Here is an 11,900-nt window from a genome sequence, read left to right on the forward strand (position 1 = left end):
GAGCCTGTTTCTCCCTCTGTCTGTGTCTCTGCCTCTCTCTTCCTCTCATTCTGTGTGTCTCTCATAAATAAATAAATAAAATCTTTTTTTAAAAAACCTGAAAACCAAATAGTGAACTGAGGGTAAAAGTGGGGGAGCCGGTAGGAAAATTGCCTTCAGATGGAAGGCTCTGTGTGATGCTCACTCGTTCAGCAATGTGAAACCCCTATTATGCACTAGGTATAGGTCTATGCCTGGGAACATAGCAGGAAACAAGACAGGCAAGGCTACTTTCATTCTAATATAGCTCAGGCACATTAATAAGTTTGTATAGTAAATAAACTCACAAACAAGAAAATACCAGTTTGTAGAATGTGTTATGATGAAATTAAAACAGCATGACATAATATAAAGTGGTAAATTAGGTGACAGGAAAGTTTCTCTGGGTTGGTGACATTCAGACTGAGATCTCAATGATAAGGAGGCAGCCACTTGGAAAACAGCATTAGAAGCATTTCAGGTCCCCCCTCCACACACACACACACACACACACACACACCAAGAAAGAACATTTCATACAGAGGAGCTGGGGCAAATATCCTGAAGGCTGGTGTAGCGGGAGGGCAGTGGGTACTGGAGAGAGGGATTAAAAGTAAGGTGGGAAAGGTGAGAGGAAGCCAGTTCTGTAAGTTCTTAATCATCCTGACATGGAGCTTGACTTTGTGTGCAAAGGAAAGTCATCAGTGATTTAAACTACATAGGAGAGCCCTCTGTGTTGTTTCCTGCTACCTTAGGCTTGATTTCATGGATCCAATTCTCTTATTATTCATGAATCCCACCCCCCAAATTCCTCTACCCCTCAGCCTTTGCCAAAATGTTCAGGCCAAAATTCTTGGAGTCATCCCTCACTCCCCTTACTTGAAACCCTAAGAAAATTCAGTGGATGTATGTCCAGTATGCAACACTTCTCACCACTCCTTCTGCTGCCACCCTCACCTAAACCATTGCCATCCCACACCTGGGTGATTAAAACTGACTGTTCCTCCTGTTGCCCCTACAATCTATTTGTCACACAGAGCGAAACTATGCCCTAGATCAGCATAGGTCATAACAATCATTGTACATGGCAATATTTATATCAATAATATGCCATTTGATCATTCAAGAAATGATTTTTTAAAGATTTTATTTATTTATTCATGAGAGACACACAGAGAGAGAAGGAGAGGCAGAGACACAGGCAGAGGGAGAAGCGGGTTCCACGCAGGGAGCCCGATGTGGGACTCAATACCAGGACCCCAGGATAATTCCCTGGGCTGAAGGCAGCGCTAAACCACTGAGCCACCCAGGCTGCCCCAAGAAATGATTTTTTGAGGAGCACCTGGGTGACTCAGTTGGTTAAGTGTCTGGCTCTTGATTTCAGCTCAGGTCATGATCTCAGGGTGTGAGATCAAGCCCTAGGTAGGGTTCCATGCTGGGTGCAGAGCCTGTTTAAGATCCTGCCTGAGATTCTCTCTCTCTTTCTCTCAAATAAATAAATCTCGGGGGTGGGGGGTGGACTTTTTTGAAAAAAAAAGAAAGTTTGAGCAGTGTATGCTGAACACAATTGCACTATGTTGGCTTCCAAATTGAACATGCTGGACTGACTACCTGTGTCCTCCCCAAATCCCAACAAAATGACAAAGAGGTAAAAACAAAATGAACTCATAAAGACAAAAAGAATAAGAGGGAGATGACAGCAGACTAGACATATGAACATATGTAATATGGAAAGCAGATGGACAAGGGTAGCCACACTGGCAGACCAAGCAAGGGACAACTATGTTTGTCTGAAGAAGGGGAAGCCAGAAAGGAAGCTGGTTCCTGCTTCAGCATCTAGAACTGGAAGAAGGAAGACCGCTCCGGAGGCTGGGACAGGTGGGGCTGAACACAAGAGAATGGGTTGAAGATCCTTGAGGATCCATGGGACTCCCCCCACCCCTTCTACCCTGCATGGACAGCAATGGCATATAGACTGCTAACTTAATCCAACTTGTGATGTAGCTAAGTTAGCAAGATGTTATTGGGACATGTCTGCATGATGAGGGCAGGGGAATAAGAGACAGAAGTCTTATTCCATGTTTGGAATTCAGTAGAAAATAAGTAAAACCTGAAAGCCAAATGTTAGCAGTATAAGCATGGTGGCAGCTGCTGAGAGCTGGAAGTGCTCACCTCTGGGAAGTATGAAATGTGACCAACGAGTCGTGCAACAAGAGCCTGCTGTTGTCCATTGGAAGCCTTTTAAAATTATGTCCATATATCACTTTTGTAAAAATGAAAACTGCATTCCTGACTGCTGTGTGGAGAACAGATTGGGAGAAGGCAAGAATGGAACCAGGGGAACTCTATAAGTGAACCAGGGGAGAGCTGGTGAGGACAGGGCTGGCATGGTAGGAATGGAAGTGAAGAGAACTGGAAGTGAACGTCCTCTGTCTTGCTCAAGGCCAGTGTCCATGTGTCCACCTGGGATGTCAGATAACTCCAGCTTCTCTCCACCTGTGGTGTTGCCTCACTGTCAGTCCTGTGCCCTCCCAGCTTCCAGGTCACTGCCTTTCTCTGCAGTCTGTGGCCTATCCATTCCCCAGGACTTCATGCACCTCCTCTCTTGACCCTTGCTTTCTAAGGACTGGACTCCGATCATTCATTCAACAACTGCTCATGAAGCACCCAACATGCCAACACTAGTACCAGGCACAGTGAACACAAAGGTGATTAGGACAAAGTAGTTACCCTGAAGGACTCATGTCTGCCTTGACACTCTCTGCACTGGGCCCCTTCAGATAAAGCTCCTCACCTGCCCAAGTCTGTATTCTGGCTCCAAGCCCCCTGACCAAATCTGTAGAAAGGCCCAGTGAATCTCTATGGGGTGATGAGGAGCCCAAACATTAACCCTTCCATGACACATGGGCTCATTGGAACCATCCACTTTGGAGAGAGGAATGCCCAGGATGAGCCAAACTATGTGCCCACTCAGCACAGATCCTAGTACAGTGCCTGGTACATGGTGGTGCTTGGAATGGTGGATAAATGAGTGAAGTGCTCACCCTGAGTTAAAATACAAATGATCTTTGGCAACAACAAAAACAAATACATAAGGAATCTTCTCACGGGAGGCGCTGATGAAGGTCGCCTGCGGGATGGGTGTATGGGGTCAATCTGCCTAGAGACAAGGGAAGGACAAGGGAAGCCCAGAGAGCTGGCCCCTGTAGCACTCTCTGAGCCCAGGCGGAGGCCACAAACCTGCTCCCTATTCCATCTGCAGGCTGATGCTCAGGCTGGGTCCTGGAGCTAGCCCAGTATCCCATTCTCCAGAGCATGTGGCTTTAGCAGCAGTTTGGAGCTTGGAGCAGCCTCTCAACAATCTCAGCCTGACAGGCAGCAGCTGCAAACTCCCAGCAAGACATTGCAAGATTGCATTCCTTGGGGCGGGAGGGGTATTCCGGGCCTCTGGATTCCATCCCTATGGAAATTGGCTCTGGAGGCAGAGGGTGGGGAGGGCAGCCCCAGCCTTTGCACCACTTCAACCCCCTTCACTTGGAAGCCAGAGAAGCTAGCAGATGAAAGGAACCGATTTACTGATCCATGCTCAGCTCGTTACAGAACTTCCCAGAGTCAACTGTCCAGGCACCTATATGGTTATCCCCGCCCAGAGCCACTTTGGGAATCTCTACACATGGCTGCATAGATATACAGCTTGCTGGTTTGAAAGCAAATCCTGGTCAGGTCTTCCTCCTGAAATTAAGTTGGAGAGTGTGCCACCCATGCCTGCCACAGTGTGTCTGGCTGTTGCTTTTCATCACACCCGCTGTGCAGGATAGGCCATGCAGGCAGTCTTCCACATCGGGACGACCTGCACAGCCATGCTGTTCACACAACAGCTCCACCTGAATGTGAAGACACGTCTGCATCAGGGGACAACCCCCATCCCACTCTGTGGCCCCACACGGGAGCGAGCTGGCAGTTCTCTCCCAGCCCCATTAACTTCATCTGTGTTGGTTTCCCCAATTAGTTGAAAGTGCTAATATTGATTAGAAAATGTCTGAAAAACTTAATGCAGTTGACAGGAAGGTGGGAACCTGTAGGCATTACTGAAAGAACCAAACCTGTAGCCCCGAGTTGAGGTGTGTGTGTGTGTGTGTGTGTGTGTGTGTGTGTGTGTGTGATTATAAGGAAGAACAAATTAACCAACATAACATGCTGGAGAATACACTCTGAAAGACTATGAAGACTACGTCTTGTAGGAACTCTCTCCCCCCCATCAGCCCCTTCTTTTTAAAGATTGACTCGTTGGTTGATTGGTTGATTGATTTGAGGGGTGAGGAGAGGGAGAGGAAGAGAGAGTCTTAAGCAGACTCCATGCTGAGCACGGAACCTGAGGCAGGGCTTGATCTCAAGACCCCAAGATCACAGTCTGAGCCAAAACCAAGAGTTGGATGCTTAACCAACTGTGCCATCCAGGCACCCCCCCACACACACACAGCCCCTTTTATAACATGACATTTTACCATATGACCCGTCTACAACCCACCTCTGTGAAGGCTTCCAGGAAGGCGCTCAGCCACAGCCGGGCTGCCTCTGCCCCAGCAGGCAGTGTGCGCCTCACCAGCCCAGATACCCCGTTACGAGCCTCCACCCAACGCTGAGCTTTGCTTTGCTTTCAGTTCCTCCTACGTTAAGCCAAGATGCTACTCCTTCACATCTCTCCATGGTGCCAGTTTCACCTTATGGAGTCATCATAAGAATGCACTCCCCTTCCCACAGGATGTCCCTTCAAACATTTCAAGGCAGCTGCTCTGTTCACACCACCCCCCTTTTCAACATGAAAAGGCTCTCATCTTCTCAATAATCCCTCAAGGGAGCTGATACCCACCTCAGACCAATCACCTGGCCCTGGACATGTTCTCTTGCATCAAAGCCCCTTGAGGAGGGGGGCAGCTGGTGCTTTGCAATGGATATCAAGGAACTTGACAATGTTCCTAGTTTTTATTTTCCGTAATCTGACTATCCTAAAGAAATGATCTACATATGCAGCCAGGTGTTCATCTTAAAGCTCTTCCCTTGAAACATTGGCCTTTATTATGGAAGAATATATGAGAAGTTGGGCAAATAAATTATGTTGTGTCTATGTAATGATGCAGCATTATGTGACCGTAAAACCCTAACTTTTTCAGGAATGTAGAAAAAAGAAAGATGCATTGCTATATACCCAATATTACACAGATGCACGCCCATGTTGCACATTCACACATACCTATGCACAGACGTGCACGCACAGACACACACACGAAACAGGAAGGAACACCCTTCAATGCGAGTGGAGGACATACATATCGGCGGCATTCTGGGGGATGATCCTTTTTATATTTTGTCAGTATTTTTCAAATATTCTACAATAGGGGATGCCAGGGTGGCTCAGTGGTTGAGCGCTTGCCTTTGACTCAGGGTGTGATCCTGGAGTCCCAGGATCGAGTCCCACATCGGGCTCCCTGCATGGAGCCTGCTTCTCCCTCTGCCTGTGTCTCTGCCTCTCTCTCTCTGTGTCTCTCATGAATAAATAAATAAATTTTTAAAAAAATTCTACAATAGGTATATACTACTTCCCATTTGCAACTAGAAAAGTTACTGTTTAAAATAGAACTGGACACAGGGCCCTCATATTGTCTGACCAGCACAGGGTGTTTGGTCACTTTCCCTGGGCTGTGTCCTTGCCTCCCTTGTCCTGAAGCCTAAGAGGCACAGACTTGTCGTCAGCCAACTGCCCTGAGGCATTTTGGAGGAGCCACCCTTACCCAGTACCCCTGCTGGAGACACCATGGGGCATGTTTTTGCCGCAGGCAGGTCTTGTCCCAGACAGAGAATGCACACGCAGCAAAAGACAGGAGGTCATGATTCCAGAGTAGGTCATATTTGGGGAGTAAATAAAATGGTGCCCTCAGCAACAGGCCTGCCTTTCACATGCTCCCCTTGGGGCCAGATTTTGCCAGGCCATTATCATACATCAAGGGTCGCCATGTGGGCAGATTTCACCTACATGGTAAGTCCCCATGCATCTCTAAAAGAGCCCATCCAGGATGTCGTCTCATATATAGACAGGGAGCAGAGCATTGCCCAAACAAGGAAGGAGTTCAGTGAAGAGGTGAAAAGCTCAGAAGCACTTTCCAGCTGTGTAACCGAAGGCAAGTTACTTAACGTCTCTGAATCTCAGCTTTTATTAGTATAAGATGGAGATAACAGTGGGGCTGTCTACCCTGGTGGCCGTGAGGATTCACTGAGTTCAGTGCCTCTAAGCACTTAAAACAGAAACTACCAGCCATCAGCGTTCAGAGGTTACCGGTGGCAGACCAGGGAGGGGAACTTGGCTGCCTGACCCTGCGTCAGCTGCTCAGGCCATCGGGCCTCTCGCCTTCCTTCCTTCTCTGTCCTTTAATAAATGCCCACGTGTGGATAACTGCAGAAGCAGAGGGTGCGCACACTGAGCTCCGGGCTCTGCTCTGGGAGTGGTACCCAGCCCCTTCTTTCCCTCGGGGACTCCACCGGGCCCTAATGTGGTGCCTCTGCAGTGCAGTGCCTCATGCCCAGCTTCCCCACCTGCCAGCATCCACATCCATCTGTTCACAAGGACCAGATGGGCCCCAAGCTCCCCCTGTGGTTGAGTATCTGGTCCAAGGAAGCACAAAAGGTCACCGCCACGTGTGGGCAGGCCCCCTCTCTCCGTAAACTCATCTCTCAATAAATGATGAGTGTTGTCACATCTCACTCGAGAAGCCAGAACAATATATGCTCAAGCCTTTCCAATCAGGATTGTTCCCACAAGCCCTTGGCTTCTGTGGGGAACATTTGGTTTAAAAGGAAATGGAATTTCCCCTTCAATATTCTTCTTGGATGACAGGTCTGTGATTGGAATCAGGGCATGAAAAATCATGCCCCGGTGGTTATTTCCATTAGTGGCTTTTGACTGCAGGGACACCTGGAGCCCAAGCACCCAGCCTGTCCTACCTCCAACTTCCCACCCTCCACAGCTCGGGCAGGTCGTGGCTGGCTGACCTGGGGCTGCTTGATATCTCAGAGCCCTGTGCTGGCTGGTCAGGAGCTTGGCTAACTCCTCTCGTTAAGAACCCGCTACACGGGCCCTCCTCACATCATTGTCCCCAAGCCCATGCTCTGGTCCGGCCTTCTTCCTCTGCAGATGTGGGAGTCCTCCTGAAACGCACACATACACACGTGCGCACACGCAGACACACACACACACACACACACACACACACACACACACACAGAGTGAATGCTTGCTTCTTCACCTGCGACAATCCCAGGGAAGCACTCCTTGTCATATAAGACAGAAAAACTTGTTCATTATCTAGGTTGTAGGCTATCAGGACCTGGTGAAGGAAATGGACGTGGGGCCTGGAGACTCAGAAGAGAAAGAAGCTGAGCCCACGCTCAAGAATGAGTCCTTGAAGAAGGTTCAGCGAGAAATGGTGCCTTGGCGGCCTCCCAGCTGGCTTGTGCATCTGGCTCCTGTCATAGCCTGCAGCCCCCGAGGACAGCCACACATCTCTGTCCCCCACCCCTCAGCACAGGCCCAGGCACAGACCAGTGCTCAGGAAATGTTTGATGATGCTGGAAAAAAGGGAAGATACAAGAGGAGCAGGGTAGCTAGCTTCCGCTCAGAGCTCTGGGTGCCGTTTTACTTCAGCCAGCGTTTGGAGAACAACAGTGTGTATTTGCTGAACAGGATGTGAGCCAAGAGGAGCGGGGTCCTCCTGTGGCCAGAGGAGGAGGAGCCTGGTCTGACACCTGGGAGGGGGAGGCACCAGCTATATGGTGCTCACGCCCTGCTCCTGGACCAGGAGGACGAGTGTGCAGATGCAGCATAGTGCACAGGGTGACTGCACCTGCCTGCCATCTGCATGGGGCCCAGGCCAACCCCCTGCCCTTCACAGAAAATGATGGCCATGCTCAGGAGCCAGAGGATTTGCTTCCTGGGGTAGGGGCCAGAGGCCAGGAGACTGATAGAGAAGGTTAGCATCTGGGCCTGGGTGGGGAGCACCGCCCACCTGGCCACAGCATGGCTGCCAACACTCCTCAGGATGCCACTGCCTTCCTCCCGGCGCCCAGAGCCCTGAGCCCTCTCCCCGCACCACCTCCAGGACATTTGCAGCCAGCAGCAGTCAGTTGGGGGGTGCTTCGGACCCACCGCCAGGAGGGGGAGGACTGGGACCTCACCACCCGCCCCTGGGAAATCAGGCCGTGTCCATGCAGGTGAGGCAAAAGCACCCACAGATTGCCCCCCGAAGACAGCCCTCTCCCTGGGCCCCCTTCACTCAGGTTCTATCAAATCTTCAGCAAATAGTCTGGTGACTGTGGGCAGAGATGAAGAATCATTTCTCTGCAGAGGCTCTTGCCTCCTGGCAATGTCTGAGCCCCAAATGCAACTGTAAACCAGCCATAAATGAGCCCATTTTTTTCTGCTCCCTGCCATTGTATATAAAGAATCTTTCTACCCAATAAAGAAAACAACACCTTGCGTTGTTTGGGAATTGTGTTTGGCAACAGAAATCTGAAAAACAGTGACTTCCACACAGGAATGTGAGAGCAGGCCATGGCTGTGGGTGGCCCATCGTGACGGCAGCACCCCGAGGAAGCTGCTCCTCATCCTGCTGCAGGACCCAGGCAGCCTGGATTTCTCTCTTTCTTGAGGCCTGATATCCTACTCTCTTGGGAGTCTGTGTATAACCTCCATGTGCTTCCAATAAAGTGGCTTTTAAAAGGTCAGGTGAGATTGAGTGGGATTCTGTTACTTGCAACAGCACCCATTTGAACTGCATACTTCCCGCAGCCTCCTCTTCTTGACCTCATTTGCAGCCAAAGTGCCAAAGGTTTGTAGCCAGCAGGCCTCATGGGGTCAGGATTTATTCTTAATGGAGACAAACGTCAGGGAGAACACTTCAGCCATAAGGACGGTGCCATCGCCCAGCTCTCTGGGTCCCTGGGGTGACAAGCAGCACATTCGTCCAGGCTAGAACCCCCCTCTCCAGACCCGGTGCAGGCTCAGCTGAGCTAAGTTACAGTTTCTCCCAAAGAAGCACAAGATGTGGTAAGACGAACCAGCAGACTTTGAGAAATTTGATGAAGATGGAGATACACTTGGCAGGCATCAGAAAATGTGTGTCCTGGTGCACTTCGAGAATTTCTCCATGGTACATCTTTCCTGGGTGACCAGAGTTGGTTCTATGCAGGCATAAAGAGCTGTGTGACCTGGGGTGAGTCACCTGACCTCTCTGAGCTATAGTTTACAAGACTTCTGTGAGGCTTGGTGATGAGGAGAGCAACCACACAGTGTCCTGGCACATGGATGGCACTTTTCTCCGCTTTGTCGTCATGCCAAAGTTTACCGAAGGAAAGTAAAATAAAATGACCCCGCCCCAATCCTTTGCTTTGGGGGAGACGCTAAGGCTTTGCAATTGAGAAAATGACCTAGCGCAGGTCATACTGTGCCTGCTGTGTGCAGTCAGGCAAGTTACCACTCTCATTGGCCTGTTTCTCCAGCCCTGCAATGATGCCCATGAGAGCGCCGCACTCAGTAGGTGTGCTGTGGGACTCCCAGAAGACAGCGAATAGAACACTGAGCCCAGCTTTTCATACTAAGCAGCACCTGCTAGCATTGGCCTGATATGGTAGCTGCTGTTACTTGCATTTTTCTGACCTTTCCCTGGGTGGGGAGCTGCTCTGAGCTTTGCTGATATGGGGCTGCCTCCAGGAAGAGCCTGTGCTATGTCTGGGATGAATAGTGGGGTTCCAGGATGACAAGGGGAAGACTGGAGGGTCTCTGGCTATGGGAGCCCCTCTGCAGCCCCTACTGGAAGGCCCTTGGCCAGCCAGCACCTGGGCCTGCCAAGGACGTTGCTGACCCCACCCCAGGTCAGATGTGTGCTTGGTCGCCTGAGCTCCCCAGCCCCTCCCAGCCCAGGACAACAGGTGTATGTGCCCGGTAATTCGAGCCTACCTTCTGAGGGCCCGAGCAATTGAGAGAGGACAGACAACTCTTTCTTCAGACAACCACAAGGCCAATAAACAAGTTTTCAGGGAGACCATAGCCAGCTCGAGATTCTGCAGGGCCGGCTGTCAGTTTGGGGAGTATCCAGGACCTTTGCTTTTCATAACAACAGTGGCAGCAACCAGCACCATGTGCTGAGCAGCCAGTGGGTGCCGAGCTCTGCCCCAGGTTCCCATTTCTTCCTCTCTACAGCCCTGGGCAGGGAGGGGCCGGTGGAAGCAGGGACACTAGAGTCACACAGAGCAGGCTCGAACCTCAGCTCTGCCACAGGCTGACAGTTTGACCTTGAGCAAGTCAGGGTTCACCTCCTGGATCCTCAGTTTCCTCGTCTGTAAATACAGCTCATGAAACCTACCTCATACAGCTTTTGAGAACGAGATGAAGTGATATAGAACCTACTGGTAGCCCAGAGCCTGGTACAGGGTAAGCCCTCAATATATGGCAGCGAAATAAATCACTGGAGCAGTGTCCCCCCTCTAACTGCGAGGACACTGAAGCCCATTCCACCAGAACCCGAAGCCGTTGACAAGCTCATGCTCTTTTCCACTGTATACACTATGGCATGCCTGGGTGGTCTCCCCCAAGCCCTGGGAACTCTGATGGTGGACGGACTAGAAAGAAGTAAATCACTGGATTCAGGATTCGAACTAGAAAGACAAAAAGCACCAGCTAAGACGGGGTGGCATCTATGGCTTCTTATTCCCCAAATCGTCTTCCTGCCCCCAAATCCAGAATGTTCTTCAGAAAGGGCTAAAGATGAGTATCCGAAGGTGAAATCCCAAGTTCTCTTGTTCCAAACACAGACTCTTATCAATACACAGAAAGCCACAGACCACATGTCTGTGGCCAGACCCTGGGACGAAGGGCAAAGGATAAAAGCAGATGGGAACCCTCATTCAAGGGGCTTGATGGCCGTCCCCAGAGAGAAACCCCAATTGTGTATCTGTGTCTGTGTGCTCACTCCAGTGCATGGGTCAAACAAAGTGCTGCCCAGAGCTCTGAAAGCAGTCCAAGTGACCACACTTCCCCCAACAAAGTCTTAATTATCCTAATCATTGCTTCAACTCAACATGGCTTAGATTGGTATAGATGCATTTATAAATAAGACATTTTGTCATGAGGCTAGGCATTTTCCCCATGCAAACAATTTTATACATGACATTTAGGATATAAGTTTAAATCCATAAAGGTCTGTTAAAACAATCCTATGTCAGCAATACCGTGTCTTTTAAGGAAAATACATTTATGTTAGAACATAGTAAACACGTACAGCCCAATTAAACATGATATAATGTCTACCCAGCCTCCAGTCCCTTCCCTCCTCCATTCTAGCCACATGACACCGAGGCCCCTGGACCAGCCACAGCTCCGGGGAAGATCTGGGCTCAGGGAGCCAGCAGGGTAAGCACATCTCTTCCCAGTGCTGTATTCAGGAATCCAACCGACACCTGGGATCCCTCTGGCAATTGTCATGGATCCAGGGAGGGACGTGAGACCGAAGTTGGTCTAGTACACCAAAGGAATATTCTTTTGTCCTGTGGGTGGAGGAGAGGGCTCCTGGCCGGACAACAGCACAGAACATGTCGTCCCCGTGGCTGCAGGCAGGCATCTTGCCGTAACCAGTGAGGCTGCCAAGAACAAAGTGCCACAGAGGAGCGCGGAGCAGAGATCCTGGGGAACCTGAGCCTGGGTCTCCCTGTGTCGTGCCACTCGGCCCCACCTCTGGACTTTCTGCTTTGCAGGATGGTAAACGCCTTTGCTGAATTGGAGGGAATCTTCTACTTGCTGCAGGAAGGCATCACTGTGCTGGAGGCGCTATGTCTGG

This window comes from Canis aureus, chromosome 22 (assembly GCF_053574225.1).
Source record: "Canis aureus isolate CA01 chromosome 22, VMU_Caureus_v.1.0, whole genome shotgun sequence".
NCBI lineage: Eukaryota > Metazoa > Chordata > Mammalia > Carnivora > Canidae > Canis > Canis aureus.